Source organism: Microcebus murinus, chromosome 3 (assembly GCF_040939455.1).
Source record: "Microcebus murinus isolate Inina chromosome 3, M.murinus_Inina_mat1.0, whole genome shotgun sequence".
NCBI lineage: Eukaryota > Metazoa > Chordata > Mammalia > Primates > Cheirogaleidae > Microcebus > Microcebus murinus.
The window spans coordinates 14,008,965-14,018,717 of NC_134106.1; the positions used below are offsets into that span (position 1 = coordinate 14,008,965).

Consider the following 9,753-nt stretch of genomic DNA (forward strand, 5'->3'; position numbering starts at 1 on the left):
ACCCAGCTTCTAATCCCAGTTCTCCACCAACCACACTGAGATGCCCCGTCCTCGAGGACTGTGGGAGATGCCCCTCCCGTGAAATTATTCACAGTTTTCACCACCTTCATTTCCTCAGCCTCATTCATTCCTGGACAGCTTAACACCTGGCTGCCTCTCTCTGCAGTCTTTACTCAAAAGGTAGCCATGACACACTTGAAGCTCTGACTCAGGTGGGGCAAAGGCAATATGCGTCACCTAAACATTTGTACCCCTGCAATATGCCGAAATAAAACAAAATTAAAAAAAAAAAGTTGACGATGCTTTTAGAGTCCTTACTCTGTCCTGGGGCTCTGTCCCTTTGCAGTGTTGTCCAATGCTTGGCGGTGGCTCCCTTCCATCTTGGCCACTTCCTCCCCCTCAGGCCTGTAAGAAGGAAATGGCGCTTTCCTCAATTTCTCCCTACCTCACATGGCTCCTTTCTTCCTTTTCCTCTCCCCTCAGGTAGGCAGTTACTAAAGCTTTTGTTTTCAGCAACCTTTGTTCTCTCTGGTCTCTTCCTCATCAATCATCATTACTTTTACCACAACAGTTACTGTATATTGATTGTGAATGGTTCTAAAATTTCCATCTCCAGTCCCAATTCTCTCTGGTTGTTTTTGAACTCCTGGGCTCAAGTGATTCCCCTGGCCATGGCCTCCCAACTAGCTACGTCTACAGGCACATGCCACATCCAAGGCACATGCCACCACATCCGGCTAATTTTTAAATTTTGTGTAGAGACAGGGTCTCGTTATGTTGCCCAGCTTGCTCTTGAACTACTGACCTCAAGTGATTCTCCCACCTCGGCCAACCAAACTGCTGGGATTACAGGTGTGAGCCACAGTGCCCAGCCCAAATCTCTCTTGACTATTTGATATCTCTACATGGATGGTCCACTGATATCTTAAGCACTACATATCCCAGACTAAATTTATCATCTCTTTTTTTCCAAGCTAGCTCTTCTTCTTCACTTCCCAGGTTTTACTGAGAGCACCATCATGAAACTACTGACGTGTTTTTCCTTTTTCTTGCCCCTTCCGTCAGCAGTTTTCCCAGTGTTCTTGTCTCTTATAATGTGTCTCACAGGTTCCCCACCACCCTCTCTTTTAATTACTTTTTTTTTTTTTTCAGAAAAGCAAGTGTAATCTTTGATCCTCACAAGTCACATAGCTGCTTTCAAATCACTTGGGGGTAAATATTAAATTTCAAATATTTTGACTTACATGGCTTTTCTACAGCAGTTTATTTGCTTTTTGCTCATGCCCTATAGAGTTGCTATTAGTTACTTTGTGTGTTCTGATACATTCTGCATAGAGAAATGAAATAATACAGTAATGAAAATGACCTTAAGATATTCTACTTTTCTCAAGGTAATTGCTGAGATTTAAATTAAGGTGGATGTAACTTAGAAACATTTTGCATATTTTGTACACCTATAGTATGTAAACATGTATATGCTATATATTTACTTTATCATATCTATCTATACCAGAATCTGTAAATATACAGAGATATTTAGAACTTTTCCTCTATGCTTAAGTAAAGGTTATGATATAAGTTTTAATACCTTTGAATTATATTTAAAGACAGAAGGGTATGTAAAGGTGCTATATATTTTCCTAAACTATATTATTATAACAAGAAATCAAAATAGCATTGTGCCTTATTAACATATTTTAACAATGATTTATTTTTCATTTTTATTTATTATTTATTTTAATGTAATTTCATGTTTATAGAAAAGTTACAAAAATAGTACAAAGAACTAATAGCCCTCACCCAGATTCCCCAAATATTAACATTTTATGACATTTGTGTTCTTCTCTCTTCACATTCAAACATAGTCTGTATTTTTCTGAAACATTAAAAAGTAAGTTGAAGATGTGTTTTTATGCTTAAATACTTCAATGTATTTCTTAAAAAGCAAATAATTCTCTTACACAACCACAGTGCAGTGATCAAAATCATCTCCTTTAGTTTTTTTTTTTTAAACCAAAGTAACACATGCACATGAAAATACAATAACATGAAACTACTTAAAATGAAAACAATAGCCCTCTCCACTTCTACTTCTTAGAACTGGGAAATACTAATTATTAATTATTTCTATTTTTCATCCTTCAGGTAATTTTGTCTTTAATTCTAAATACTACATTTACACTACTATTTCTTGGATGAGTCATACATCTAATGAATATTTGTGGAGATATTTCTATGTTCCTAGCCCTGGCCCTATATTTTATATAGATACTTCTTAAATATAGTTACCTTTAAAAACTTTCTCAAAAACATTCTATGGTTCTCAGTTGCCTTCAAAATCAATGCTAAACTTCTTAGGCATTCAAGGACCTTGGAGATATGCTCTGCACCTGTCTTATCATGATTATTTCCCCGTGCTATCCTTACATTTTAGGCAATTGTGTTGGTCACCATTCTCTGATGATGGTAATTCCATCCCTAGATCTTTACTCATGCCTTGATTTTTCTCCATTTATTAGGCTCTCTTCTATATTCCTACTTATCAAAACTTAATTCTTTTGCAACATCTACTCAAATATCACTTTCTCATCATTTTATGACCATTCTCTCCATTTGACTTTATTATTACTTTTTATTTCAATAGATTTAGGGGATACAAGTATTTTTTGTTACATAGATGAAGTATATAATGCTGAAGTCAGGGGCTTTTGGTGAACCTGCCAGCAGAATAGTGTACGTTGTACAAGATAGGCAGATTTTTATCCCTTACCCCTTCCCAACCTCCCCACTTCTAGGTTTCCAACGTCTGTTACACCACTTTTATAACCAAATGTATTCCTTGTTAAACTCCCACTTATAAGTGAAAATATGTGGTATTTGATTTTCCATTCCTGAGATACTTTACTTAGGGTAATGGCCTCCAGTTCTATTCAAGGTGCTGCAAAAGACATTATTTCATTCCTTTTCATGGCTGAGTAGTACTCCATGGTGTGTACACACACACACACACACACACACACACACACAGACACCACATTTTCCTTATCCATTCATCAGTTTATGGGTACTTAGGTTGATCCCATATCTTTGCAACTATGAATTGTGCTATGATAAACATTCAGGTGCAGGTGTCTTTTTGATATAATGATTTCTTTTCCTTTGGGTAGATATCCAGGAGTGGAATTGCAGGTTCCAATGGTAGGTTTACTTTTAGTTCTTTGAAGAATCTCCATAATGTTTTCCATAGAGGTTGTAATATATATATATATATATATATATATATATATATATATATATATATATACATACATACACACACATATATATTTATATATGTGTATATATGTCCATTCATCAGTTTATATTTATATATGTGTATATATATATATATTTTTACTTTTTAATAATTGCCATTCTGACAGGGGTAAGATGGTATCTCATTGTGGCTTCAATTTGTAGTTCCCTGATGATTAGTGATGTTGAGCACTTTTTCATATATTTTTTGGCCATTAAGCTACCTTTTTGTGAAAATATTTGTCATATCTTTTGCTAGCATTTAAATGATATTATTATTATTATTTTCTTATTTATTTTTGAGTTCTTTGTAGATTCTGGATATCAATCCTTTGTCAGGTGTATAGTTGTGAATATTTTCTCCCATTTTTTAGGTTTTCTATTTACTCTGTTGATTATTTCCTTTGATGTGCAGAAAATTTTTAGTTTAATTAAGTCCCATTTATTTTTTATTATTGCTCTATTTGCTTTTGTGGTCTTAGTCATAAATTCTTTGCCTAGGCCAATGTCCATAAGAGTTTTTCTTAGGTTTTTTCTAGAATTTTTAATGGTTTCAGGTCATACATTTAAATATTTAATCCATCTTGAGTTAATTTTTGTATATGGTAAGAGAGAATATACAAAAAGAACAGTTTCATTCTTCTGCATGTGGCTATTCAATTTTCCCACCACCATTTAGTGAATAGGGCATCCTTTCCACAGTATTTGTTTTTGTCTTCTTTGTCAAAAATCATTGGTTGTAGCTTTATAGTTTCATTTCTAGGTTCTCTACTCTGTTCTGTTGATTTATGTGTCCACTTTTATACCAGTGACATACTGTTTTGGTTATTATAGCTTTGTAATATAATTTGAAGTCAGATAATATGATGCCTCCAGATTTATTTTTGTTTGCATAGGATTGCTTTGGCTATTTGGTCTCTTTTATGATTCCATATGAAATTTAGGATTATTTTTTCTACTTCTCTAAAATATTTTGTTGATATTTTGAAGGGAATTGCACTGAATCTATAAATCACTTTGGGAAGTATGGACATTTTATCAATATTTATTCTTCCAATCCATGAGCATGGGATGTTTTTCCATTTGTTTCTGTCATCTTTGATTTCTTTCATCAGTGTTTTGTGGTTCTTCTTGCAGATATCTTTCCCCTCCTTGGTTAAGTATATTCCTAGGTATTTTAATTTCTTTCCAGCTATTGCAAATGCTATTGAGTTCTTGGATTGATTCTCAGCTTGGCTGGTATTAGTGTATAAAAACGCTATTGATTTGTGTATGTTAACTTTGTAACTTGAGACTTTACTGAATTTATTTATCAATTCTAGGAGTCCTTTGGAGAATCTTTAGGGTTTTCTAGAAATAAGATCATACTGTTGGAAAGCAAGGATAGTTTGACCTCCTCTTTCCTGATTTGGAAACTCTTTATTTCTTTCTCTTGCCTGACTGCTCTGGCTAGGATTTCTAGTACTATGTTGAATGAAGTGGTGACAGTGGGCATCCTTATCTTGTTCCAGTTCTTAAGGGGAATGCTTCCAACTTTTCCTCATTTAGTATGATGTTGGCTGTCGGTTTGTCATATATGGCTTTTATTAGTTTGAGGTATGTTTCTTATATGCCTACTTAGCTGAGGGTTTCTATCATAAAGGGGTACTGAATTTTATCACCTACTTTTCCTGTATCTATTGAGATGATCACATGGTCTTTGTTTTTAATTCTGTTTATGTCATGAGTCACATTTATTGATTTGCATATATTGAACTGTCCTTGCATCTCTGGAATGAAATCCACTTGATCTTGGTGAATTATCTTTTTGATGTGCTAATGGATTCAGTTTGCTAGTATTTTGTTGAAAATTTTTGCAACTCTGTTCATGAAGGGTATTGGTCTGCAGATTTCTTTGTTGTTGTATCATTTCCTAGCTTTAGTATCAGGGTGATACTGGCTTTGTAGAATGAGTTATAGAGGAGTCCCTCTTTCTTCATGTTATGGAACAGTTCCAGTAGGATAGGTGCCATTCCTTCTTTGTAGATATGATAGAATTCATCTGTGAATCTGTCTGGTCCTGGGATTTTTTTTTCTTGGGAGATCTCAATACTCATTATTGGTCTGGTCAGGATTTCTATTTCTTCCTGATTAAAACTTGGGAGGTTGTGAGTTTACAAAAATGTGTTCATTTTCTCTAGATTTTCTAGTTTGTGTGTATAGAGGTTTTTATCATATCTTGTATGATATTTTGTATTTCTGTGGTATCAGCTGCAATGTCTCCTTTTTCATTTCTGACTAAGCTTATTTGTATAGTTTTTCTTCTATTCCTGGTTAGTCCAGTGAGCAATCTATCAATTTTGTTTATCTTTTCAAAGAACCAACTTTTTATTTCATTGATCCTTTGTGTTATTTTTTTGGTTTCTATTTGGTTTAGCTCTGCTTTCACCTTTGTTCTTTATTTTCTTCTGCTAGCTTTGGGTTTGGTTTGTTCTTCATTTTCTAGTTCCTCGAAGTGTGACATTAGATTGTTAACTTGTGATCTTTCTACTTTTTTCATGTGGGTATTTAGTCTTGTGAACTTCACTCTTAGCACTGCTTTAAATGTATCCCAGAGATTTTGGTAGCGTGTGTCATTTTTGTTATTCAATTTAAAAATTTTATTTTACTTTCATCTAGATTTTGTCATTGGTTCAAGGATCATTCAGCAGCAGGTTGTTTAATTTCCATGTTTGTGTAGTTTTGAGAGCTCTTGGAATTGATTGCTAGTGTTATTCCACTGTAGCCTGAGAAGGTATATGGTATTTCAATTTTTAAAAAATTTGCTGAGGCTTATTTTGTCTAACATATGACCTATCTTGGAAAATGTCTCATGTGCTAATGAGAAGAATCTATATTCTACAGTTTTGGGGCAGAATGTTCTATAAATATCTGTTAGGTCCATTTGTTTTAGAATACCATTAAGTCCAATGTTTCTTTTTTGATTTTCTGCCTTGATTATCTGTCTAGTTCTGTCAGTGGAGTGCTGAAGTCCCCAGCTATTATGATTTTGCTATCTATTTCTTTCCTTAAGTCTAGTAGTATTTGTTTTATGAATCTGGGGCTCCTGTGTTAGGTGCATATACATTTGGGATTGTTGTACCTTCTTGCTGAATCAATCTCTTTGTCATTAAGAATAGCTACTCCTGCTCACTTTGGTTTCCAATGCATAGACTATTTTTTTCCTACCTCTTTGCCTTGAAGCTATAAGAAGCTTTATGAGTTAAATGGGTTTCTTGAAGACAGTATATATTTGGGGAGTTTTGAAATTCATTCTGCTAATCTACATCTTTTAAGTGGGGCATCTGGACTATTTACATTCAATGTGAGATACTGTACCAGTCATCCTGTTGATGGCTATCCGGTTTCTTTGTTTTCTCCCTTGTGTTACTATTTTTTGTAAGAGCTGTGAGTTTTTACCTTCAGTTGTTTTTACAGTGGTTCCAATTGCTCTGTTTGATGTATAGAGCATTTTTTAAGGATTTCTTGTAGGGCAGGACTAGTGGTGACAAATTCTCTTAGTGTTTGCTTGTCTGGAAAAGACTTTATTTCTTCTTCATTTATGTAGCTTAGTTTTGCAGCATACAAAATTCTTGGCTGACAGTTGTTCTGTTTAAGAATACTAAAGATAGGACCCCATTCCCTTATGGCTTATAAGGTTTCCTCTAAGAAGTCTGCCCTTAGTCTGATGGTTTTCATTTTTAAGTTACTTGATGCTTTTGTCTCACAGCTTGTAGGATTTTTCTGCTTCACTTTGACTTTGCCCAGTCTGATGACTATGTCTTGGAGATGTTCGGGTTGCAAGAATCTCTCATGAGTTCAATGACCTTCTTGTATCTAGATGTCTGTATCTCTAGCAAGACAAGGGAAGTTTTCCTCCATTATTTCTTTAAGCAGATCTCTTTTTGTGTGCTTTTCTTTTTCTCACCAGGGATACCTATAATTCTTTTGTTTGATTGTTTTACATAATCCCATAATTCTTGAAGTCTTTGTTCATTCTTCTTGATTCTTTTTTCTTTATTTTTGACTGACTTAGTTAATTCAAAAGCCTTGTCTTTGAGCTCTGAAATTCTTTCTTCTGCTTGGTCTAGTCTATTGCTAAAACTTTCCCCTGTATTTTGTACTTCCCTAAATGAATCTTTAATTTCCAGAAGTTCTGTTTTTTAAAAAAACAGAACTATCTCTTTAGTGAATTTTTCATTCATGTCCTGAATTATTATTTTTTTTTGTTTTCTTGTGTTGGTTTTCAATATTCTCATTGATCCTATTGAGCTTGCTTGTGATCTATATTTTGAATTCCATGCCTGACATTTCAAAACTTTTCTTTTTGTTAGAGTCCATTGTGGGAGTGTGAGTGTGAACCTTTGGGCATGTCTAAAGAGCCTGTTTTTTAATATTGCCAGAAAAATATGGAACGATTCACAAATTTTCTTGTCATTCTTGTGCAGGGGCTTTGTTAATCTTCTCTGTATCATTCTCATTTTAGTAAATGTGCTGCCAAAGCAAGCACCATTCTCTATTTTAAACTACTATTATGCTTTTTGCAAGCATTTTACTACAGAAATAACATCCTGTCTGATATAATAACTACTCAGCATTCCGTTTTCTTCCAATGTTCAAATGAAATTTCCTTTAAGGTAAGGGCCTTACTTTAACTTGTCTTTATTTTCTCTCCAAAGCACCATGCATGAGACAGCAAGTATTCAGGGAATATGTATTTTCTCAATAAATTAATGCATAGATAAAGCTTTGCATTTTTAAGCATCTCTGCATTTCAGTTTCCTACAATGAACACAATACCTGCCCTATGTTACTGGTACCTGCTTTTTGAAAGAGAAAGAAGCTAAGAGGCCATGAAAGTATTTACGTAAGGGCCTCTGTCATATTATAAAGCCCTGTGTTTAGATTCCAGGAAGTAATTATGTTTATCATCTTTCTTTGTGTATGACCTTTTCTGCATACATATAAAAGTTGGTTTAGAATAATTTAGTTAACAGTATTTCATGACAAGGAATTCTGCTTTGATTTCTCATAAACCTGTGAGGTCTCACTTTAATTCTAAAGGAGAAAGTTACTGGTTCTCTGGAAAACCATCTGAAGCCTTGGGCACAGTATGACTTTGGAGTTAAACAAGGGCCCTTACAATCAAGGTAATAAAATTAAATAAAACATATTCTTCTCCAAATGGTAAATATGCCATTTTCCCAAATGATTATAGCAATATGCCATTGCTGCCCTTTGGGAGCGCATCACTATGGGGAGGGTGACCAGTAAAAAGGCAATCACAGGAACATACAATCAGTGCTATATTAGCAGGAAACACAGGTAAGGATGAGAGAGACTAAACCCAGCCAGAGTGACTTGAAAAGATGATACTTGATCCACATTATGACTAAAATAGGAATTTTGATTGAAACACTAGTGGTTGTCCTCAGAATTATAGCTACCTTCTTATCTACTGTGAGCACTTGTGACTACTTTTGTTATGCAGATTCCTGCATGGAAAAGGTTAAATCTGTGTGTTTTGCATAGGACGGTTTCTTGGATTCTTACCATGTAATCTCAGCACGTTCTCAGGGAATATTGCAGATGGGTAGTTCTCAAAATGTATTAGAGTCACCTAGGGGTTTAAAACGTCCAGGTTCCACCCCTAGAAAGGCTGGTTAATTGGTCTAGGTCCAAGAGCATTTTTTTAAAAGCTGCCCCACATAATTGTAATGTGCAGTTAAAGTCACAAATAGGATTTATGATAGGATTCTATCTGTGCATGAATTTTAGAATGGCCTTGCTGAAAGGGCATTTAGAAATCATACAGTGCAACTTCTATTTCCTTAAGGAAACTGAGAACTGGGCTGTGGTCCATATTCCTTATAAAGTTATTTGTTATGAACTGCATCATATCCTCCCAAAATCAGTGATGTTGAAGCCCTAAGCCCCAGTACCTCAAGATGTGACCTTATTTGGAAATAAGGCTCACTGCAGGTGCAATTAGTTAAGATGGTGGGGCCCTAATCCAATATGACTGGTGTTCTTATAATAGGGAGAAGGCTGGATACAGAGACAAGCACATGGGGAGAATACCATGTGAAGATTGGGGTTCTGCTGCCACAAATCAAAGAACTATCAGAAGCTAGGAGACAGGCCTGGAACAGATGCTTCCTGAGCACCTTCAGAGGGAAAATGGCCCTGCCAACAGCTTAATTTTGGACTTACGGCCTCCAGATCTATGAGACAATGAATCTCTGTAGTTTAAGTCACCCAATTTGGGATACTTTGTTAGGGCAGTCCCAGAAAACTCATACAGTATTTTAAATGTGAATATAGCCCTACCCTGGCCAACATGGCTATTCTGACTCTTGTATGGTGTGTGGGTTACCCCCTCCCATTCCCCATTCTACAGTAGCCAATGAAGACAGCTGTCTGGTCTCTGCATATCCAAAG

General features: G+C 35.2%; 1 non-coding gene across 1 annotated transcript; it reads right to left on the minus strand.

The window, feature by feature from the left end:
• Window positions 1–7,715: 7,715 nt before the first annotated feature.
• Window positions 7,716–7,822, minus strand: LOC142870278 (U6 spliceosomal RNA). The gene has a single exon (XR_012918709.1). It is a non-coding gene; the product is annotated as a U6 spliceosomal RNA (small nuclear RNA).
• Between the last annotated feature and the right edge of the window lie 1,931 nt (window positions 7,823–9,753).